Source organism: Periplaneta americana, chromosome 2 (genome assembly GCF_040183065.1).
Source record: "Periplaneta americana isolate PAMFEO1 chromosome 2, P.americana_PAMFEO1_priV1, whole genome shotgun sequence".
Taxonomy (NCBI): domain Eukaryota; kingdom Metazoa; phylum Arthropoda; class Insecta; order Blattodea; family Blattidae; genus Periplaneta; species Periplaneta americana.
In genome coordinates this window covers 202,276,080-202,301,600 of record NC_091118.1, presented here as the reverse complement: position 1 = coordinate 202,301,600, position 25,521 = coordinate 202,276,080, and the positions used below count along the sequence as shown (strand labels likewise).

The 25,521-nt window shown below is 33.2% G+C and overlaps 1 protein-coding gene across 5 annotated transcripts in view; it reads right to left on the bottom strand.

The window, feature by feature from the left end:
• The window catches only part of LOC138695049 (uncharacterized), a 466,263-nt gene that overhangs the window by 144,068 nt on the left and 296,674 nt on the right, over positions 1-25,521 (bottom strand). Inside the window, exon 1 of one of the 5 annotated variants that reach the window (XM_069819387.1) lies at positions 24,507-24,622. The exons of 3 other annotated variants lie outside the window; for them this stretch is intronic. The gene's annotated coding sequence lies outside the window, so the exon portion shown is untranslated. Of the gene's footprint in view, positions 1-24,490; positions 24,623-25,521 lie in introns of those variants that run through there. One more of the 5 variants, XM_069819388.1, reaches the window with a different exon arrangement.

Sequence of the window (25,521 nt, the reverse complement as noted above, 5' to 3'; positions counted from 1 at the left end):
AAGACCAGCAACAACCAGTTCTGAAGAAGGCTCATAACAGGCCGAAACATGTTAACCAGGTACGATAGAATTTAACACGAGTAAGACATATAATAGATATTCCGAAATAAATTCAATATTGAATTTAACATATTTAACATAAATCTTTTTAGTCATTTACGACGCACGGAAGATTCCTTTGCGGCTCCGTAATTGAATCCATGCATTTCCAGTCTCGACTCAGCCACTCTATGTAAAGAGAAACTATCTTTTATATTGTTTTATGTCTTCTTTGGTACCGCTTTCAGAGTGAGGGATTCTGGATATTTGCAAAAAAATTACGAATACACATTTTTAACACGTTTTACAGAGTTTTTATTCTGTAATACGTTTACTATAGAAAAATTCTCTGTCTAATACTATAAAGTAAAGAACCATAACTGGCACTAATGTGCGGTCACGCGCTGTTCGCCGTAAGAGTGACTGAGTTTGTACGGGAGGAGGTAGCTTAAGTGCCGGTAAATTATCGCGTCAGTGTGCTTTGTAAACTACTCTCAAGTTACAGATGGATTTCTCTGTAGAAACTAAGGCAGTTTAGGGGAGTATATAGGTGATTCACAAAGTTCTCCCCCGGTTTATGGAGGTGATTCCTGAGGTTATTTGGAACCAAACATTTTAATAAATTAAAGGGATCACATTCATAATTACGGAGTTACGATAATTGAAAACGACAGAAAAAAATTATTTAATGATTTCACTAACAAGTTATTTTATTTTATTCTATTTGTTATTTTATTTCATTAGTTATTTTATTTTATTTGTTATTTTATTTTATTAATTATTTTATTTTATTTGTTATTTTATTTTATTTTATTTGTTATTTTATCTTATTTGTTATTTTATTTTATGTTATTAGTTATTTTATTTTTATTTTTCCTTTCTCTGTTCTTGTTATTCTCAACTATAATGTATTTATTTATGTACATAACGTTTACTAAATTATAAAAAAAAACTAACAAAATTTTAAAAATAACTAAAATACAAACAATTGATTGTTAATGTATCAGTCTCTTTCATTTAGAGTGGATTTAAATTGCAATTTCGAAAATGCCTTTCTCAAAATTTAAAAAATAACTAAAATACAAACAATTGATTGTTAATGTATCAGTCTCTTTCATTTACAGTGGATTTAAATCACATTTTTCGAAAATGCCTCCCTGAATCTCAAGGCAACGGTCCGCACGGGTGTGAACCGCTCGTGTAGCATTTCGCAGCTTCACACGTTCATTCCTTATTGTCGCCGCGGCATCCAGAATGCGTTGAAGCAACTCTTTGCGTGTTTGTACCTTAACCTGATACATGATGTCTTTCATCCACTCCCAGATGCGACTATCAACAACGTTATGGCAACAAACATGCTTAGCGCTCCATTCACTATGACGCGTTTCGAAAATGTGTGGTAACTCCGTAACTATGAATGTGATCTCATTATACGTGGTAAGGTTTAACTTGTCTCAGTAGCAATAAAACCAAGTCCCTTCAAATGAGGGTGGAGATTATAGGAGGGTTGTAAATTTTCAGGATTCCTTTCAAAACCTTGTTACTGTACAGGCTGCCGGAACTCAGTTTCTTGAAAGATAAGCTCAGTGACGGAACTATACAGTACGAAGAGAGATATTTTGTTATTTTATTTTGCGCTACAGAATGTAGCAACTAGTCCCTTCCGACACTGGATGGATGGACGGCATAGCTCCACTCCCCCATCACCATAACAACACAGACGAAGTAAGACATATCTCCTTTCTCTCTCTTTTCACAGTGAGACAAGATACATCACACAGACTTTAATTTGTTTACATTTTTAGGAATCACCTCCATAAACTGGGAGATTTTCGTGAATCACCTTGTATATCTTTGGACCAATGCAAGAAATCCACATTGCGGGCCTCCATGACCATGTGGTCAGCATGTTGTAAGGTTACCGTTGAGACAATATAGAAGAATGCAAGGAATAACGGAAAATAAATTTCCAGTGCTTACGCCCGGAATCGAACTACGAACCGATTAGATGGAAAGAGCGTAAGATATTCATAGTCAAAGCGACGGATCTATACTTCGTTCTAAAATGTATAAATTTACCCGATTCCTCTGCGGTTGCCAGTTCCCTTCAGTATCAGTCCTGTCCGTGAAGATCATCGAGTCTTTCCGGGGAAGATAAGCGAGATGTTATCTCAAGGCTTTATGAATGATCCACAGGCACGAGGCGCTGGGAATTCCAGAAGGCAAGCCGTCTTGACAGGCGGAAATTATGAGCACGCAACTCCATCAATCTTTCTTCACGCACACACGCACAAACGCATGCAGGGAACCTGGCTGGCTCCGGAGAGTCTAAATGCAATATTCAGAATATCTCTCGCCTGTCTCTACTTGGTCCAGCCACGTATAATTTTATTTCATCCTCGGTGTGCTATGGTTACCGTCCCTCCTTATGGAGTTATGAACTTAAATGTCACGGGTTCGAGTCCTACCTAACGAAATGGATTTTAAAGCAATGAATGACGAAGTATGTGATATTAATGGTGGTCTTATGTAGTATATATTTACTCAATATAAATGATCCCTTTTCAGTGTCACCAATTTAGTGACTATTTCGCTATTGAGGGTTTCGGGAGTAAAACACTATAAGTGGCGTTTTAGTGTTTTGAAGCTTTTAGGTAGGTAAACATTTAAACATGCACCAGTTTGTATAGATACTAGAAAAATAAAATCTGTATACTTCTGCCATCTGTTGAGGTGTTGGAAAACTACTGCATTAGACGCAGAATGTAAGATACCATATTATACGCTACATATCTCATTTTTGACCAAAATGTCAGTTACCATGTTGTACGCCCGAGGCCCCCCAAATTCTTTTAACTTTTGTATTGCTTATGGATAAACTGAGGTGAAATTTTGTCAGTTTTGGTGACCATAATATATATATTTTTTTGTTTTTTAACATTAAAATACTGCAAGCTTACACAGTTCAGGGAACCTCTCCAAAAAATTTTTATGCAGGTAGGACACTTCAATTAGCTGATTCGGACCGCCATTTTCAGACGCGGAGTGTAAGATATATTATACTCAACGTATCTCATTTTTGACCGAAATATCAGTTACCATGTTTTACGCCCGAGATCCTAAAATTCTTTTAACTTTTCTATTCCTTATGGATAAACTGAGGTGAAATTTTGTCAGTTTTGGTGAACATAATATTTTTCTTTTTTAACATTAAAATACTGCAAGCTTATACAGTTCAGGAAACCTGTCCAAAAAGTTTTATTCAGATAGGACCCTTCAATCATTTGATTCGGACCGCCATTTTCAGAAGATTACGCATTCTGGGTAGCCCTTTAAACGCACTTCGTCTCTAAATGCTGAAATCCATTTTTCTTACTATTGCTTTACTAAAAATGCTATTCCTCCTTAAGATTTTGTACTATGTACATGATTTTTTTTTCTGAGAGTCTTCTTAAAATTATGCGCCGGCGTAGCTCAGTTGGCTGCCGGTCCAGACTTGCGCTCCGCCGTGGGTTCGATCCCCGCTTGGGCTGATTACCTGGTTGGTTTTTTTCCGACGTTTTTCCCAACCGTACGGCGAATCAGTTTCTCTCAGCCCCAAACTCCATTCGCAAGGACGATTTTCGCGTTCATTTAAAATTTATCCTCTCTTTTCCCCTCTCTTTCACTTCAATTCAATCATCCCATCTTCTTTCGAGCAGCAATTCGGGTACGATCATACAAAGACAGTCTTGTCGCTATGGTTACGGCTTCAAGATTTATTTCTTCATACAATAGTAATATACGTTACAAAAGCGGTATGTTGACGTTTTCATGTTCGAGGAAAAGATTGAAAAAGCGAAACGTAGTTGAGCTTTTTTAATTTCCGAGAACATGAAAACAAACATACCGCTCGTGTATCGTACATTATTTTGTGCGAAGATCGTTTATTACATACCTGAAGGACGAATTTGTAATTAGTTGCAATGAAATCTCCATGTTGGTTTCTGTTTAATGACGGCAACTTCGGAAAACCAAAATAGCTTTCTTCAACATTGTTGCTATAAAATGTTTTCTGTGTTTACTATACTCCAGCAGGCCGTGATATACGTCTGTCTTTTTTTTCCCCCGTCTATAAATGCGAACTTAAAACAAACGGTAAGGTTATGTAATGATTTATTTTTCATTTTAATATTTTAACAATATTATTTATAAAACATATTGCAGTAATAACATCGGCATCTGGAATCTTGTTGATTTTTTCACGGCTTCCTTAATGTTACTTGTATCAGGAATGCAATAAGTTTCGTGGAGTAGTAGACTTTACTTAATTTTTGCAAATATTTAAAAACAATAATTAACAATGCAATTTAGGTGAAATTGCACTGGTAAGTTTCCAATTTCTAATTATTACTATGTTAAACGTCTCTAAAAATAATATGTTAAAAGCCTAAAGCAGTAAAATGAATGTCGCGCTTAAGCGGTAAGAAGAGGGAAATTGTTATGTGTGTTACGTTGGGAATACTGAATGTGGGATTTCACACTTACCGCGTATTGGTTCTGTGCGGAAAACAAGCAAATACGCACGATCTCGCACAAAACATTTTCCAGTTAATTTCTGATTAAATCCGCATGTTGCGGACCGCACTGAGAATAAAATAAAATAATCTGACTGCTTACGCTACTACAATGTACAAAATATGAGTCGCCCCTATCAGTTGAATTTCAGTGTGAGATCTTTTAGCATACACACGTCCCTTTCTAATGCATTATTGATTTCTCCACTCAGCTGTGAATATAGGAAGATAAAGCTACCAGAAAGTGTGTCTCCCCATGCTCCCAAGTTCTGGCACAATAGGAAGTGCTCCGAAAGCTCCAGGCCGGATGTGGGGTAGAATATAGTCTACAGGGTTCAGCGGCAGCTGCTGTGTAATTCTAAAGAACTCGCTGGTGCTCGTGATTTTCATATCACTTAGCCAAAGATGTATTTTAGTCAGCAGTGTGCTGCTTTGTGTCACAGTTGTAGATATGAATGCTAAGCTTCTACTCCCACTGCGACGGTTTTAGCAGGCCGACTCAGAAATCTGAAATAAACTGTTTTCATTGAAAAGAAGTGTAACATGCACTCCTTCGCTTTCTAGTGAAATGTACCGGTATGCAGAATAGTGGCACGGGATTCAAGGAAATCCCAATGATTGCGTGAAATGTCTGTATTCGAATTAAAGTGACAAAATACAGGGTCTGGCGAAAAGATCTGAAGGTTTTTATTCTTTTATCGAAAAGAGGCATTATTGCCATTTATTGATGCAAAAGAATCAAAATTTAGCTTTTACAGAATCTTTAAAATTGCCGGCAAATAGTGACAAATAGTACAACATGTAAGAGACTGTCGGACATTATCTAGTTTCAAAAATAAACTAAAATTACACTTTTTCAATTCGGATTCCTTTCAATTATAAGTCCTTTTCTCTGCGATAGTTTAGTAAAATATATATATATATATATATATATATCTTTTTCTTCCTTTTCCTTTTCTTTTTGTTCACTTCATCCCCAGATGAATTTATTATCACAGGTTTTTTTATTGTGGATTTTATTTAAATTCTGTGTCCACACATGTGGAGTAACGGTCAGCACGTCTGGCCGCGAAACCAGGTGGCACGGGTTCGAATCCCGGTCGGGGCAAGTTACCTAGTTGAGGTTTATCCGGGGTTTTCCCTCAACCCAATACGAGCTGGGTAACTTTCGGTTCTGGACCCCGGACTCATTTCACCGGCATTATCACCTTCATTTCATTCAGACGCTAAATAACCTGAGATGTTGATACAGCGTCGTAAAACAACCCAATAAAGTAAAATTAAATACAAATTTTTTTATTATCTTATTACATTTCATTTGTTGTATTTTTCGTTACGTTTTCCCTGTTAACTATTTGTACTAACTGGTTGCTTTTATTATATTCCAATCTTTAGATCTGTATTTTACTCTCTTTTTTCTATTATGGTATTATTTTCATGTTGTTTAGTGTCGATTTTGTTATGCTATTATTTTCTGTAATATGTTTGTATTCTGTTCTTTAACTTTTTGTTAAATTTCACTGCTTGTATACTTTGTGACCTGGTAGATTGCAAGAGAAGGCCCTATGGCCTTAACTCTGCCGGTATAAATATATACATAATTTGGCTGCGACAAATACTGCTCAAATAAGTCTGCCTATTGCAATTAATAATGAATTTGTTGATTTCATTAATGAAGACGAATTTATAACCCTAGAACTTCTATAAAGGTATTTACTTCCTTTGATCCTCGTCATCCAATAGATTTAACTAGGACTATTTTTGTGTAATAGACCTACTTCATCATTGGCCAATTGTAACGTTAATATACTCGTAAATGTGGGCGTTGTCTCATATTTCGCTTTTTTAGATTAGGTTTCTATCCTTGGATGGTGTATGCTCTGTATAGTAGGCTATAGTTAAACAGTAGCTCCATTAATATCAAGAAGACTAGCATTTTTTAGATGTCTAGTATACGATCAAAAGAATCTTCCTAACCTACTGGCAGTGATGTAGAGGTCGAATAAGAGGGAGGTTAAGCAGAGTAAGAAAGAAATAAAGTTCATAATAAAATAAATATAATATGTTTTCGTGGGATATCAGCCGAGTTAAGATTTTGGAATGCTCCAAGCTTTCGACTGCTATCTCTGCAGCCATCTTCAGGGAAGTGATGTCCGAACAGAAAGTCGAAAGGTAATATAGATGTTAGGCTGTCTCAGGTGAAACGGGATTGGTTGGCGGATCGGCCAATCCGGGGCCGGGAATTGTCATCTCTCGTAAGCTCCGCCCCTCCCGGGATTCCTGTGTGAAGTTTGGCGGGCGGCGAGCCCTGTTCCGCCGGCCGGTTGGAATCGGTTGCCGTCCTCGGTCCGTGATCTTCATGACCTTGATTGTAAGAGGCCCAAGTTGGTCCAAGGCCGGTGTCCATGCCTGACTGAGCTGTAGTCCACTGTCTCTGTTAAAGTTGTTTTTCTCCAGCTTGATCTCTATGGCCTCCTTGATTGTACGATCCCAGTAGTGGCTTGATTTGTTAATGACCTTGGTGTTGTCAAACAGTATTTTATGCTCCTTTTCTATGCTGTGTTGCACCACTGCAGATTTTTCCGGGTAATACAGCCTCAGGTTCCTCTTATGTTCTTTGATTCTGTCTTCTATTGTGCGGCCAGTCTGCCCTATGTATACTTCGCCGCACTTACAGGGAATCTTGTAAATCCCTGGAGTCCTTAAGCCCTGACTGTCTTTAACGTGACGTAGATGACTCCGGATTTTCCTCTGTGGTTTAAGGATGGTTTTGATATTTACCTTCTGGAGGATTCTGCTTATTTTGTGTGACACGCTCCCGCAGAATGGAATGTTCGGACATCACTTCCCTGAAGATGGCTGAAGAGATAGCAGTCGAAAGCTTGGAGCATTCCAAAATCTTAACTCGGCTGATATCCCGCGAAAACATATTAGCGAACCAACGCCGAGAAAGCCTCAAATCATACAAAATAAATATAGCTGCTGCATGTTTCGTGAACTACATTGAAATGTAGAGGGTAGAATCATTTTATCCTGCTAAGAGATCTTGCTGAAATGATCGGGAGACTACAAAATCCTGTAGGCCTCTTATTTTATCAGTAATATCTTTTGGTCTTTCTTTAGGAACTGTAATTTTTGCGCTCTCTCCAGACAATATGGAGTGAATCACGCATATAAATACTGTATATACAGCCATCACTCAGCAAATCATAGAAATGAAGATCTAATTTGAGATATTCTCTACGTCTACTTATATGACCCCAAAAGGTTTGAGTTTCATATCATCAATAGGCTATATCAATATATTAGTGACTTGTTTTAGTAAGTCTTAAAAGTTTTTAATAACCAATTATAGAGACGTTATAAAAATTACATAAATGAAGATCGACATATTGTTGTCATTATGATGTCACAGAATTTGTTCTGATTTGCTCTAAATATGTCAGAAATCCTGCAGGCTATGGGCTTCGTGTAATATTGCTTATTGTAGTGTATGTGTTTTGTTTTAGTATGAAAAGCCATTAGTTCTCAAAACTGACGACAGATGGATTTTGAAAAATAGGAAAATTATGTAGGAAAATTGACATTTCACTGAAAACTACTATTTTTCTGAAAATGTTTGGGTTACAAGCTTCAAAATGAGGAGTCATTCATTAAAATCCGTTCAGCCGTTTTCCCGTAATTTCCATTACCAGTTCAAATTACATATATATATATATATATATATATATATATATATATATATATATATAGATTTATTATAGAAGCACTCTGTATATGCCATGACGACAGTATTATTTAGAGAAACACTCCGTATATGTAATGATGATTCATTTAATAATATTATAACTTAGTTTAAATTTTATGACTGATATGAATGGGCATGTTTAGAGCAGAGGGAAGTGGAGTGAAGTTGTTTGAAGAAGCCGACCAGAAGCTCCGGGGAGGCGACTGCATAATTTATGCCGTCAGGTGTGATAGCAAATCGGATTGCAGTCGGTAATTCGAGCATTCAAGATACTATCACGCTGGAAGCCTTCCAAGCCGCAAGCCAGCCTGTTTTCGAGTTGCAGTTCAATCGTAAATAATATTTTGACAAATGCAGTTTCAAACTCGTTATTGCTTCACCGCCTTCTAAACACAAGGAAAGGGCGTTTCGTTCGCCCGTTTACACATAACTTGTCGCAATGTGGGTCTGCTGTTTCTCATACCGAGGACTGAATTTAAACTTTACCCTGTACATATTTATTTGTTTTAAAATATGGTCTTTTCATTCCAGCCAATTCTTCCATTCATCTTTGCAGTTTTGTAAGCATGTGAAATATAGAAATTCTGTAATTACAAATTGAATAAACTATAGGGCATTAAACTTAATCATCATTTTCCATCGCAGGTGAGAAATACACGTAATAACCTGCCTATGATAGTGATTCTGTATTAGATGTTTCATTCTTACCGAGTAAAATTTTTTGAAAATAAATTTATACACCGCAATCCGTATTTTAGTGTCTATAATAATGTTATATTATAAAGAATATCTTATCCATATTTTCGTTTCTATGGTGATTATATGTGCTTTATTAAATTTTCGTTTCTATGGTAACGGTTTAGTTTCATTACATTTTCGTTTCTATGGTAAAGATTTTAGTTTTATTAAATTTTCGTTTCTGTGATAATGATTTAACTTTATTAAATTTTCGTTTCTATGGTAAAGATTTTAGTTTTATTAAATTTTCGTTTCTGTGGTAATGATTTTAATTTCAATAAATATTCATTTCTATGGTAAAGATTTTAGTTTTATTAAATTTTCGTTTCTATGGTAAAGATTTTAATTTTATTAAATTTTCGTTTCTGTGGTAATGATTTTAGTTTCATTAAATTTTCGTTTCTATGGTAGAGATTTTAGTTTCATTAAATTTTCGTTTCTATGGCAGAGATTTTAGTTTTATTAAATTTTCGTTTCTATGGTAATGATTTTAGTTTCATTAAATTTTCGTTTCTGTGGTAGAGATTTTAGTTTTATTAAATTTTCGTTTCTGTGATAATAATTTAACAATATTAAATTTTCGTTTCTATGATAAAGATTTTAGTTTTATTAAATTTTCGTTTCTGTGGTAATGATTTTAGTTTCATTAAATTTTCGTTTCTATGGTAAAGATTTTAGTTTCATTAAATTTTCATATCTGTGGTAATGATTTTAGTTTCATTAAAATTTCGTTTCTATGGTAAAGATTGTAGTTTTATTAAATTTTCATTTCTATTTTAAAGTTTTGTTTTATTAAATTTTCGTTTCTGTGGTAATGATTTTGGTTACATTTAATTTTCGTTTCTATGGTAAAGATTTTAAGTTTATTAAATTTTCGTTTCTGTGGTAATGATTTTAGTTTCATTAAATTTTCGTTTCTGTGGTAATGATTTAGTTTCATTAAATTTTTGTTTCTATGGTAAAGATTTTAGTTTCATTAAATTTTCGTTTCTGTGGTAATGATTTTAATTTCAATAATTTTTCGTTTCTATGGTAAAGATTTTAGTTTCATTAAATTTTAGTTTCTGTGGTAAAGATTTTAATTTTATTAAATTTTCGTTTCTATGGTAATAATTTTAGTTTAATTAAATTTTCGTTTCTATGGTAAAGATTTTAATTTTATTAAATTTTCGTTTCTATGGTAAAGATTTTAATTTCATTAAATTTTCGTTTCTATGGTAAAGATTTTAGTTTCATTAAATTTTCGTTTCTGTGGTAATGATTTTAGTTTCATTAAATTTTTGTTTCTATGGTAAAGATTTTAGTTTCATTAAATTTTCGTTTCTGTGGTAATGATTTTAATTTCAATAATTTTTCGTTTCTATGGTAAAGATTTTAGTTTCATTAAATTTTAGTTTCTGTAGTAAAGATTTTAATTTTATTAAATTTTCGTTTCTATGGTAATAATTTTAGTTTAATTAAATTTTCGTTTCTATGGTAAAGATTTAAATTTTATTAAATTTTCGTTTCTATGGTAAAGATTTTAATTTCATTAAATTTTCGTTTCTATGGTAATAATTTTAGTTTAATTAAATTTTCGTTTCTATGGTAAAGATTTAAATTTTATTAAATTTTCGTTTCTATGGTAAAGATTTTAATTTCATTAAATTTTCGTTTCTATGGTAAAGATTTTAGTTTTATTAAATTTTCGTTTCTATGGTAAAGATTTTAATTTTATTAAATTGTCGTTTCTGTGGTAATGATTTTAATTTCATTAAATTTTCGTTTCTATGGTAAAGATTTTAGTTTCATTAAATTTTCGTTTCTATGGTAAAGATTTTAATTTTTATTAAATTGTCGTTTCTGTGGTAATGATTTTAGTTTCATTAAATTTTCGTTTCCATGGAAAAGATTTTAGTTTTATTAAGTTACCGTATCTGTGGTAATGATTTTAGTTTCATTAAATTTTCGTTTCTATGGTAAAGATTTTAGTTTTATTAGATTTTGTTTTGTGTGCTAATGATTTCAGTTTTATTAAATTTTCGTTTCCATGGTAAAGATTTTCGTTTATTAAATTTTCGTATCTGTGGTAATGATTTTAGTTTCTTCTGTACACTTTTATATAAATTGCAGTAATTTTTATGTTAGGCAGATATTTCGTTGTTGTTCTGCGCACCTTTCCGCAAACATCTTTACTTAGAATTCGTATTATTTTGGTACGTGTGGGAATTATTGTAGGGGTAGCTGTTCACTGTTGCAGTGCCCAACTTTTCTTAAACAAATTTGCGCTGGATTTCTTCCGTATATTTTCGCCCTATGGTTGTGAATTTCATGTTCGACATTCCTTTCGGAAACCTGCACGTACCGGAAGCAAGTAAGTACCCCGATTACATAACGTTATAGGCATTGTTTCAGACTGACATATAACTTTATCACTTCCTTAGTTCTCACAATCTGACATCTTTATTGAGTGTCGATGTCACAGCTCGTCATTGTTTGGCGTGTGACAGTACATTTCCTGAACCAATTCTTCAGTTCACACGCATAACCCCACCCATCCAAGGCAAGAATATCTTATCTAACAGGCAACGAGTTATGATAATATGTAGTATGTATTTATTTTATTTATGATAGCGTATCTAGCATCAAATGCGTCCACGCCTGTGGAGTAACGGTCAGCGCGTCTGGCAGCGAAACCAAGTGGCCCGGGTTCGAATCGCAGTCGGGGAAAGTTATCTGGTTGAGGTTTTTTCCGGGGTTTTCCCTCAACCCAAAAAGAGCAAATGCTGGGTAACTTTCGGCGTTGGACCCCGGACTCATTTCACCGGCATTATCACCTTAATATTATTCAGACGCTAAATAACCGAGATGTTGGTACAGCGTCGTAAAATAACACAATAAAATAAAATAAAATGAAAATAAAAGCATAAAATGCAAGGGACCGGATTCTAGCCTCATATTCTAAACCAGCCATTTTCAACCAGTGTGCTGCAAGAAAGTGAAAATAGTAAAGGTTGTAGCAAAAATTGGCAAAGTAAAAGTGAAAGAATGTTTGGCCTTAGCAAAGCAAATGAACTCTAAATTAATATACGCACATTGTTATCTTCATAAAGAAGCAATTGTTTCAAAATCACTAGTTTCTGAGTCTGCAGTATTGCAGCAAGTGATGAAAATTGTTAATTACACAAAAAGAAGGCCACTAAAAACAAGATTATTTCATATCTTCGTCCTGCAATGGATTCTAAATACACTCGGCCGGCCTCTAGTTATTTTCTTTCATTGGGGAGCTGGTGTGTCCCCATGTGTTATTCTGTGTTGTTTCAAACGGTTGTCTTGCAACATATCAACAAAAAAGGCGTAGGAAAAGAAAAAGAGAATGTGACAGAAATAAATAAATGTGGAAGAAAGAAACGTGAAACAAGAAAGAAATACATCAGTATAATAGAAAAAAAAAGAAAGAAAGAGGATTCGTAACTAAGGAGAAAAGATTAAGAGAAGGAAAGAAAGATAATAGAAAGAAATTTGTCAGTAAAACTAAGAAAGAAAGAATCAATGAAAAGAAAGACTCAGGTAGAAGTGAATAAAGATTGGAAGAAGGAAAGGAAAATGAAAGTAAATAGTACGTCAATAAGTATAGAGTACGAAGTAATGGATTGAGGTACAAAAAAGTACAGAGAAAAAAAGGAAAAACAGAGAAAGAAAAACGTAAAAAATATATCTAAATTACAATACAAGGAAAATAAGAATGACAAAACAAACAGAAGACAGGAAATAAGGAAGTGAAAATAAAAGAGATTACAAAACAGAGTAAAGAAAAGAAATAAGAAAAGAAACAGAAGAAACGAAGGAAAGAGAATAACGAAAATAAATGGAGAAAACAAAAGAGAAGATAAAAAATGAAAAAGAGAACAAACAAAAGAGGGAGAAAATAAAAGAAAGGAAAATAAAAGGGGAAAAGAAAAAAAAACAAAAGAGGATGATCAATATAATAGAAAAAAATAAAGAAAGAGGATTCGTAACTAAGGAGATAAGATTAAGAGAAGGAAAGAAAGATAATAGAAAGAAATTTGTCAGTGAAACTAAGAAAGAAAGAATCAATGAAAAGAAAGACTCAGATAGAAGTGAATAAAGATTGGAAGAAGGAAAGGAAAATGAAAGCAAATAGTACGTCAATAAGTAGAGAGTACGAAATAATGGATTGAGGTACAAACGGTACAGAGGAAAGAAAGGAAAAAAAAAAACAGAGAAAGAAAAACGTAAAAAATATATCTAAATTACAATATAAGGAAAATAAGAATGACAAAACAAACAGAAGACAGGAAACAAAGAAGTTAAAATAAAAGAGATTACAAAACAGAGTATAGAAAAGAAACAGAAGAAACGAAGGAAAGAGAATAATGAAAATAAATGGAGAAAACAAAAGAGAAGATAAAAAATGAAAAAGAGAACAAACAAAAGAGGAAGAAAACAAAAGAAAGGAAAATAAAAGGGAACAGAAACAAGCGAAGGACAGAACAAAAGAAAGAGGAAATAAAGAAGAAAAACAAAAGAGGGTGAAACCAAATATAGAAATGAAACAATAAAACATTCCGCTAGTTGTTAATATGTGGGTGAGGGCATAACGGATCAAAGAAATCAATTCATGGAGGCAGATGAAGAATTCTGACATGAATTAACGGGAAATCTTTTTGAATTTTCGACATGCTTAGGCATTGCATCAATGTTTCAAGCACTGCGACGTTCTCTTTATTGGCATCGTAGCCGTGTCAGACGAGGGGAGAGTTCTGGAGGCAGTAACGGTGTCGTCCTATTTAACCGTTTTCTCGGCGACAATCTACTGGAGAGAAAATCAATGAATTCCCGTCGGTATGTCAGCTCATCGCCGACAGCGGCGTACGCATCGTGTCAGGCTCGGCCTCGACGTTGCGTGGAGGCCGCCACGGCTGAGTTCGAATCTTGCCACGGTCATGAATGTTCTTCCGTTGTTTAGGTAATGTTCTGTGTTGTTTGAGTGAAGAGTTAGCTGAATTCAAATCACAGGCCTCGTCAATCTATGTGTGTTTAATGTGTAAGCTAAATTAAACACAGAAGATCTAGGCAAAGAAAGTAGAGAAAAATCTATTAACGAAAGCAACAAATCAATAAAAAAGCGTAGGAAAAGAAAGAGAGAGTGTGTCAGAAATGAATGAATGAATGAATGAATAAATAAATAAATAAATAAATAAATAAATAAATAAATAAATAAATAAATAAATAAATAAATAAATGGGAAAGAAGGAAACGTGAAAGAAGAAAAAAATACATCAATATGACAGAAGAAAAGAAAGAAAGAGGATTGGTATACAAAGGAGAAAAGATTAAGACTAGGAAAGAAAGATAATACAAAGAAGTTGTCAGTAAAACTAAGAAAGAAAGAATCAGTGAAAATAAAGACTTAGGCCTAGATAGAAGTGAATAAAGAGTGGAAAAAGGAAAGGAAACTGAAAGTAAATAGTACGTCAGTAAGTAGAGAGTGAGAAATAATTGAATGAGGTATAAAAACGGAAGAGAAAAAAATAAAAAAACAGAGAAAGAAAGAAAGACGTAAAAAAAAAGATACCTAAACTACGAAATAAGGAAATAAAAATTACAAAACAAATAGAAGACAGGAAACAGAAAAGTGAAAGTAAAAAAGATTACAAAACAGAGTACAGAAAAGAAATAAGAAAAGAAACAGAGAAAACAAAGGAAAGAGAATAACGAAAATAAATGGAGAAAACAAAAGAGAAGATAGAGAAGAAAAATTAAAAAGAGAACAAACAAAAGAGGGAGAAAACAAAAGAAAAAGAAAAATAAAGGGGAGAAAAGAAAAAACGAAAGAGAACAGAAACAAACGAGGAACAGAACAAGAGAAAGAGGGAAAACAAAAGAGGGAGGAAACAAAGAAGAAAAACAAAAGAGGAAGTGAACGGATGGGATAAAACAAAATAGAAAAATAAAACAATAAAAATAACAGATGAAGAATTAGTCTGTGAAAAAATAGAGGAAGCAACAAAGAAACAGGCAACAAAAAAAAAGAAAAAGAATGCGACATAAGAATACGAAAACAAATTAGAAAAGAAGAAAAAAGGAAATAGGGAAAGGTTAAAAGAGAGAAAGAGACATGAATAATGAAACTGAGGAATAAAATCGCTTCTTCAACCGAGTTTCGAATGTGGTACCTACGAGTTGCTGGAGTTGGATGTGGGAAGTGTACTGGATTCAATAAAAGAGTAACAAAAGTAAGAAACTTCCCTGAAGTAATTTACGGCTGAACTTGAATCGTCTAGCGACAAGACCACTTTTATAATTGCTCCTCAAACTTAACATGCAATTATAAGATGTAACAGACCTGTCAGGCTGTGCATGCAAAGAAGTTGGTTAGCATTAATCACGGTTACAAAATAATTAATTACAAATTACTGCGAAACGAGTAGATGATACTACAGGTTTGCAGGCTTGGGCAGCAAGATGAAATACTAAACGTTACCACATAATCACCATTATTCTCAATTTTCCTTCACCAATTTAGATTTATGTATAGAGTCTGGTCTGTTTCTGTTCACAGATGAGTTTCGTCTGTTAGTCTTTTCAGAAGTCTGTCAGTTAACTTAGTTTTCCACTCGTTTGTAAAATTTTGAGATAGAATCTTTCCTCATTTCTCCTTGTGTAATTTTGTAGTCACTTTTCTTTTTTGCTTATAACTAGAGTCTGAAAGTTAAACAATTTTTTTTTAACTGGTTAGCTTTACGAAAGAGTTTAATATAGGAAAACATGTTTCCGCATACTTCGGAACGATAGGGCCAGTTTTTATTTTGCTTTTTTTGTTTTGCCTATTTTACTTCCATTGCCTATTTTAAGGTTTAGTGTCTTTTGTCTTTTTTTTTTTTTGCTATTATGTACATATTAAGTAATCGGTATACACACACACACTCTGAGTCTATACGCCTGGACAGCAGGCCACATACCAACACGGACAAGGCAGAGAAGTTGCCTACAGAGCATGGCGTTGACACATAATGTTCCGATACTTTCTGACTCTACTAGTATTGTAATTGGAATGGAATGCAACTGTTTTAACAAAAATGAAACTGAATCAACAAAGTCTTCTTGACTTGTAATCGTCCATAGAGTTCAATTAAGAGTGTGTAGTTGGCACAACTGGTAATAACAAGAGAACAGCTTATAATACACTACTACCATTTAGGGGAATATTTGTATTGATGGGATGGTACAATAATACATTTTCAAGACAGTTTAATATTTTAATAAGTCAATATTTCATTTTATTAGAGCACATTATTTCTTCTAATATTTATATAATTTCTTCTAATCGAGTAGCAGTCAATTAAATCCCACTCGAGTTTTGACTTTTTCTAGATAAATTAAAACCTCTAATGAGATCAAATAGATAAATATTTATAAAATACATTAAAATTAAAATTTATTTGCGAATGAAATTCCGTTTACTGACACGATTAAACTTTGGTAAATAAACTTTACATAAAAGTGAAGATAGAATTTCATTCATAAAGGAATGCTACGATACAAATATTTTGATATTAGTTTCAGAAAAATACATATAAAACAACACTTTATTTTTTTTTCCTCGCGTTAATGGTTTTTCCACAAAAATGTGTTATGTTTTTTTACGGTCTGATGTTTTCTGAACATTCGTACTATAAAACGCCTGTCAATTTAGACTATACGCACGTCTTACGATCTCTCATGTATTCCAGTATAAACATTGTCTTAATTAAGGGTTGCAGACTCTCGCCATTTAATATAATGAAAGAATTCACTAAAACTAAATTAACTGATGTCCATTTACAAATCATACAGAGCAGTAGGATAATCTGAAAACGAGGCAAGGGAGTTCTAGTGCCAAAGATTTCCAAATAATCTGATTCCAAATAGACAAATGCTCTTTGCTACGCACCAAAAACTCCGGGATACAGGATCTCTTCGTCCTGGTGCTGTAAGTATTAACAAACATCAAAACGCACGGTATTTTTCATCCTAAATAATAACTTCGAAGATCGAGATTTCTTTTTACATAATGTGGTTCCGTAAATTATCCACTATTACCTTTAAAAATATTTTCATATATACCTGTTACACACTGTGTAAGACTACAAATATATGATGTCATTAAAATTTACAACATATTGAATGTCATTTCATTGAAACATTATTAAAAGTATGGATTTTTTTTTAATTTCTTACTTCTAGATTTTTAAACCAATTAATCTGAAACTTTTACAACATATTTCTTATAATATGGACATGTAATACACAAATTTTCACTTTAATATTCCGATTAGTTTACTTATAATTAATTTTTGTTTTGATTTTTAAATACTGAATTATAATTATTGTCCCAATTTTCAAAGTTTACATAACTTTTCTTTAAATTTATATTAAAATTAATTCCTGATAGATGTAAGGTAAATGTTACACATGCTTTTCATATTTTTTCTATTACTCTATGAGAAAAAAAATTAGCCTTTTATTTGTTAATTTAATTTTTTTTTTTTAACTTATCACATCCTCAACACATGGTGATTTGAATACTTTCAATAGCAGAAGAAAACACATTTGTCAGTTTACTTCACACACTTTTGTGTATTTCTGTGCAAAATTTCACTGAGATTGGAGAAAAATTGCATTCATTAGAGCATTTTGAATGTTACAAAATGTTGAAAATTAGAAAGTCCAGAAAACGAGTATCAAAGCACAGCATGTATATGATATACACTATCGATATCCTTCCTTCCTATACAAGTCTATCACACACATTTTTCTCCTATAGCGCGAAATATGAACTAAATGAAAAGTAAAATTAGTTAGAATTAAAAAAAAAAAAAAAATTTTTGTCAGAATGACAGCTGAGTGTCAGTTTAAAGGGCTGCAGCTCTACGCACGAGCTTCATCCTGAGGGACTTTAAATTGTCATAGGACCAAAATAAGTACAGATTTAGAAAACTGAAACATTATTTTATTTTTTAGAGTTAGAAATAAAATTTCCATTTTTTTAAGGTTTTTTTTTTTTAAGTTATTTTCACCGATCCATAGCGTAAAAGTACGTTTTACATGTTAATGACAACATATCATGAATGAAAGAACGTGCTTTCTTTAAATGTACAAACTGACTTGTATAGAATTAATATATTGCCGCCATTTTGTTCTGCAATCATTAACGGCTTCCGGATCAAGACAGATTACAGCGCCAACATCTCAAAAATCTTTAGCGTGGCTTATTCAAAAGAATGTAAAGCTGATCCCACATCAAAATTTAGAGGTAAATATAATTGCTTCATATCCTTAAATATTCGTGGTCATGTCCCCCACAGGTTAGCTTTGATATTGCGAGCGTCGTCAGAGCAACCGAATTGAAAACAAGTGACTGAATATTGTTTTGTTTTATGGGAACGTTACATTTGGCAAAGTTTTAACGATTTTAAAAGAATCATGACTTTAGTTGGATTCCACGCACTCTACCGGATCCATGTTCCTAGTACAGGGCCAACGAAGAGAGCAACCGACCGTCAACACAGAAATCAATAACACCTGGTCATCCCCTCCAATCATGACACTTTAACCCTGGCCACGAGTGCCGTCTCTTGGGATCTTGCCTCAGCAGAGAAAGTGTACAACTAAAGGTATTTTACCCACGCTATCTGATCTGTGTGATACAGTTTCTGTTTTAAGAATGAACTACTTTCTGCTGGCCTTTAGCCCACAATGCCATTTCCACATAAAATCATTCGGTAAAATTAATGACATCAGGAAAAGATTATGTTTATACTAATAGTAGTAATACATACATTATTATTATTATTATTATTATTATTATTATTATTATTATTGTCCCGTGTCGTACTTGCGTGATCTAAGGTATCATACCTGAGGCTAAGCGGTGAGAAATGTACGCTTGTTCAACGAGGTAAAAATTTTCTCAAGAAATTTCAACCAGTTTATGGGACCGGTGCCCACCTAGCATCGTGATGAATTTGGGGAGCTACAATAATTAGCGAAATCAGATTCCTTAAGCTAGCTATGACGGCTACAGGGATCAATATTCTGATCACACTTAACCCTTGTAGAAGTTGTAAGATGGATTGCATCTGCTGAGGTACGTGGGGATCAGATATTATGGCATAAAGAGAAAGTTTTTTTTTACTTCAATACTGATACGGAGTCTTGAAAAAGTTCGAAATACTGTATTGTTAAAATCTTTAAAGAAACTGACAAAATCCATGTTGTAATCAAGATACAAAATTGTTATAATAGGACTTGGATTGCTATAGAAACAGCGATTGTTTTATCTTTTTTCCAAATATTATAAATAGTATGAATAGTGTGTAATTTTATGTTTATAAAACGCATGCACAATGACGTTCATTAAAAATACAGGAGGAAGTTTGTATCGTTTTCAGAGAACTTAAAGAAATATGATGAGAAACAGAGGATTATTTATCCTATGAGCAATTATGAAAAATTAGCCTAAATGATATTGATATGACAGTTTAAATTAATTTTCATTAATTTTTTGTATTTTTACAAAAAACAATTGCATAAACATATTTGTATTTATTAACATAATATCCATATACTACCGTGAAAGGATTCATATGCACATATCGTCTATTTAGAATATAAAGAAATATTGTAAAAATTATCACTCCAAAATCAATCAATACAAATATTAAAACTGATCATGACCTTATCACAAAAATTACTATATTATTATTGTATAATATTAAATTATGATTTTTTTCTCAGAATAATATAAAATAGATCTAGTTATGAACACAACACTCGCAATTAAAACAAGTACATTTTACCCTCAAAATTAGTAAATAATTATGGAAAAATATGTCGAAATTACGATGTGCCTTGGATTTTTAATGGAACTCCAAACTTCGGAAATTTTAGGGATATAAAATTATTATAAAATGTTGATATCAGAGTTGAAGGTATCTACAGATTAAGAAATTTTATCTCAGATACTCATAATTAATTTGAAGAACTAATTACCGGTATAACTAATTATGTAAATGGTTATATATTTTTTCTAACGTAAATTTGTTGCCGTAAAATTAATTGTATCACAGTGACATCTGCTTTCAAAACCATGCTTAACGGACCACAAGTTTTTAATAAAAATAAAAAGTAATAAAACCTGGGACTTGAACTAAAGATGATACAATAATATCAACAGAAATGGAACTTGACTTTCGACTGTTTATTTCAACTATTTAAAAATATACCAACACAAGAAATGAACGTAATAACTAATTTACTAAAATATGACACATTATTTTAAAAAGATAACAGCACACTGTTGCATAGACCTAAGCATCACTGCTTAATGTTATGTTATCATATTATGTATATCTGTATTTCGTTTGTTTCTCGCCTAAAATGATAAGACGGAAATTCCTCGTAAAACGATAATAATTGAAGTTTATTTCCACTTCCCAGATTTTTAATTAGGCCTAACTCTATTCACACATTAAGCCTATATAGGCCTAACCATTTTGGATGATGACATTAATAACAATAGTGTAACACTAATGATTATAGTTTTGCATACTATAGGTTATTCTGTATCCAAAAATTACAAGAAAACCTTAAAGAATAACAAATAGTCTGTTTTTTTATGATCATTTACTTCATTTTAATTTTGGCGAGGGATTCTGTTTTATCTGTGATCCTTCTGAATGTGAGAACCAGTTTTCATTCATTTAAAATATTTAATTACACAAAAAGATAAGTTTTGCAGATGTGGGCAGAACTTCATAAATTGCATTCTATCTCATGAATATTCCACATTCCTTAATGATAAAAGATTCCATTAAATTTTTAATTGCTAATTTTAATGTTGTTCGTAAAAGTGACAGGCCTTGTGCGAGTTCATCTTTCCTATATATATTACATCCCTAAACATCGCAGACGGTATGAATCATAAATCTTGAGTTCAGGGACGTAACCCCAATAATTATAATCACATCTCAATTACAGTTAATGTAGCTTCCTTTCCTTGTATTCAGTATGATTAATATTAAGTTGCCTAAACCGAATGAATGTGCTTGAATTAAATCTGTAACAATATAAAAGCAAAGATTTTATTATCTATTTACTCATTTCATTAGTTACGTACTTTAGAGGGAGAGAAAAAGAACAATATATAAGAAAAACAAGCAAATGTACAGACTTCTTCATATAAAATTCTCTTGGTAGCACCATAAGAGAGTGAAATTTCTCTGTCTTATATTACTGTTTGTAAATATTTTACTATTATTTGTAAATGAATATGAAATATAAAACATTTGGTATACGATTTACACTATCTACAGTCTTTTTTTTTTTTAAGAAAACGTGACAAATGATTATCGCCTTCCGCAACAATTGAAAACATGCATGTTAACCAATACAGCAGAGACTTTGTTTGTCTTTACGACTTATTATTAATCCTTTAATCAATTAAAACTTGATGTAGATGAGCATCTCCCACACAAAATAATGTCACTCTTAGAGATGGCATTAATTCGTATCTTTCGGAATCACAAAAGTAAAGCTGTGTTGTTGTGGGTCAGAATTAATTCTTTACCAAATGAATCTAAAGTGATTTACGCTTTTTTGTGTTGTACACGTACGTCGAAAACAAAAATAAAAACTAATAAATAAGAGACTAGAATTACCCTTTACACTGAAAATACACTTTACCTTTAATGATATCATAAATTTTCAGCTCTTAAAATCACAAAACATAAAGCTCTTTTGTTGTGGGTTGGAATGAAGTCGTACAGAAATATTCACCGAATGAATCAACAATGATTTACGCTTTTGTTTGTTCATTTTTCGATAAACAAAAAGGTAGTGATAAAAAATAATGAGAATTACCCCTTCCACTCGAAATAGCCTACGTTTTACCCTGAGGTCTACAGATACCATTCTTTTAGAATCGCAACACATGAAGCTGTGTTGTGGGTCGGAATGAATTATTTGCCAAACAAAATCATCAAATGAATCAACAGTTATTTACGCCTTTCTTTGCTCATTTTTGCCGCAAAGAGAAGACAATTTATAAATAAGTGATAAAAATTACCCTTTACACTCAAAATACACGTTCATCGAATAAATCAACAACGATTTACACTTCTGTTTGTTCATGTTTGCGGTAAATTAATCATATGAATCAACAGTGATTCTACTTTGCTCATATTTTCCGAAAAAAAAAAAAAAGAAAACTGATAAATAAGATGGTAAAAAATACTGTTTACACTCAAAATACACGTTCACCGAATAAATCAACAATGATTTACGCTTCTGTTTGTCCATATTTGCGGTAAATAAAAGGGTACTGATAAGTAAATAATGAGAATTATCCCCTCTACTCAAAATACATGTTGCCCTTACAGATACCGTAAATATTATTACCTTAGAATCACAATACATGAAGCTGATTTGTCGGTCAAAAGAATGAATTCCTTGGCAAACAAAATCATCAAATGAATCAACAGTTATTCACCCTTTTCTTTGCTCAATTTTTGTCCGAAAAGAAAAGAAAATTGGTAAATAAGTGATAAAAATACCATTTACACTCAAAATACACGTTCACCGCATAAATCAACAATGATTTATGCAGTAAATGAAAGGGTATAGATAAGTAAATAATGAGAATTACCCCTTCCGCTCAAAATATATGGTACCCTTACAGATACCGTAAATATTAATCTCTTAGAATCACAATACATGAAGCTGAGTTGTCGGTCAAAAGAATGAATTCCTTGCCAAACAAAATCATCAAATGAATCAACAGTGATTCACCCATTTCTTTGCTCATTTTTGTCCGAAAAGAAAAGAAAATTGGTAAATAAGTGATAAAAATACCGCTTACACTCAAAATACACGTTCACCGAATGAATCAACAATGATTTACGCTTGTTTGTCTATATTTGCGGTAAATAAAAGAGTGGGTCATAAATAAATAATAAGAATTATTCTTTCCACTCAAAATACATGTTACCCTTACAGTTATAGTAAATATTAATATCTTAGAATCACAATACTTAACGCTGATTGTCGGTCAAAAGAATGAATTCCTTGTCAAACAAAATCATCAAATGAATCAACAGTGATTCACCCTTTTCTTTGCTCATTTTTGTTAGAAAAGAAAAGAAAATTGATAAATAAGTGATCAAAAAAATACATTCAAAATACATGTTCACCGAATGAATCGACAATTATTTACGCTTCTGTTTGTCCACAGTTGCGGTAAATAAAAGGATACTGATTAATAAATACGAGTAAGGAGAATTATCCCCCCCCCACTCAAAATACATGTCACCCTCAAAATACATGCCACCCTTACAGATACCGTAAATATTAATCTCTTAGAATCACAAAACATGAAGCTGAGTTGTCGTCAAAAAATGAATTCCTTGCCAAACAAAAAATCATCAAATGAATCAACAGTGATTCATCCTTTTCTTGCTCAATTTTTGTCCGATTGGTAAATAAGTGATAAAAAAAATACCGTTTACACTTAAAATACACGTTCACCGAACAAATCAACAATAATTTACGCTTCTGTTTGTCCATGTTTTCGGTAAATAAAAGGGCACTGATAAGTAAATAATGAGAATTACCCCCTCCACTCAAAATACATGTTACCCTTACAGATACCGTAAATATTAATATCTTAGAATCACAAAACATGACGCTGAGTTGTCGTCAAAAAATGAATTCCTTGCCAAACAAAAAATCATCAAATGAATCAACAGTGATTCACCCTTTTCTTGCTCAATTTTTGTCCGATTGGTAAATAAGTGATAAAAAAAAATACCGTTTACACTTAAAATACACGTTCACCGAACAAATCAACAATAATTTACGCTTCTGTTTGTCCATGTTTTCGGTAAATAAAAGGGTACTGATAAGTAAATAATGAGAATTACCCCCTCCACTCAAAATACATGTTACCCTTACAGATACCGTAAATATTAATCTCTTAGAATCACAAAACATGACGCTGAGTTGTCGTCAAAAAATGAATTCCTTGCCAAACAAAAAATCATCAAATGAATTAACAGTGATTCACCCTTTTCTTGCTCAATTTTTGTCCGATTGGTAAATAAGTGATAAAAAAATACCGTTTACACTTAAAATACACGTTCACCGAACAAATCAACAATGATTTACGCTTCTGTTTGTCCATGTTTGGGGTAAATAAAAGGGTACTGATAAGTAAATAATGAGAATTACCCCTTCCACTCAAAATACATGTTACCCTTACAGATACCGTAAATATTAACCTCTTAGATCACAAAACATGAAGCTGTGTTGTGGGTCAGAATGAATTCCTCGCCAGACAAGATCACACACACCCACACTGCTCACTCACACATAGGCCTAGTTACCATGGTGACACTGATCACGATCACTTCACCACACGGCACTGTTTGTACAGTGAAAGTGCGCCGCCCGACCGTCCGGTGTGGCAGCTGGGTCACAACACTCTGAACACGGGCGAGCCGCGCCGAGCGCCATCTCCAGCATCCCCCCCCCCCAACGCCCTCTGCATCGCGCTGGAAATCGACTGTGTCACTCGCTGTACACACCTTGAAGGCGGTTGTCGGTACTTGAGGGATCTCAAATTTCGTTACGGCTGTGGGTGGGGAGGTCCTTCGTGTACGGCTACAATCCAGCGGTCACTGGCTCGTTGTCCGCCAGGAAATATGAGTTTATCGCCCTTCGAAAAATAGGAAGCGTGATTTTGTTAAGAAATCTCCACGCACGAAGCTGTACGGTCTCAAGAGTAGGTTCAAATACCTAGGTTATATAGATACAGTAGAACCTCGATTATCCGTCACCCTATTAACCGATTGGCGGATTATCCGACTGTCCATTTCACGCTCTTTTTTTCTTCAGAAATAAATAACTTATATGAAGTACTGTTTTGTACATCATATTAGTAGGTTATACGTATGTTTTTGCTAGAGAATGTTATTACAAGCCTTTATCGTTACACAGCATTGTCTACTGTTTCAATTGCCGTTTTATAATACAACTTGTATACAGGGTGTTTCAAAAATACGGGGCATAATTTCAGATATGTATTTCCCACATGTAGACAATGAAAATAGTTCATTACAACATGTGTCCGGAAATGGTTTATTTCCGAGTTATGGCCTTCACAACATTGACATTCACCGGAACGTTTTTCTTTCCGCAGGTCGTTGTCATTACAGAAGGTGTTCAAAAGTCCACCTCCTGCTTGAATACAGACCTCACATCGATGTCTCATTGACCTGAAAACACGATCCCAAACTCCAGGAGTATTGCGTATGTCCTCAGAACATGCCACAATTCGATTCCGAAGGGATTCCAAATCAGGCACTGGAGACGAATAAACCAATGATTTTAAATGGCCCC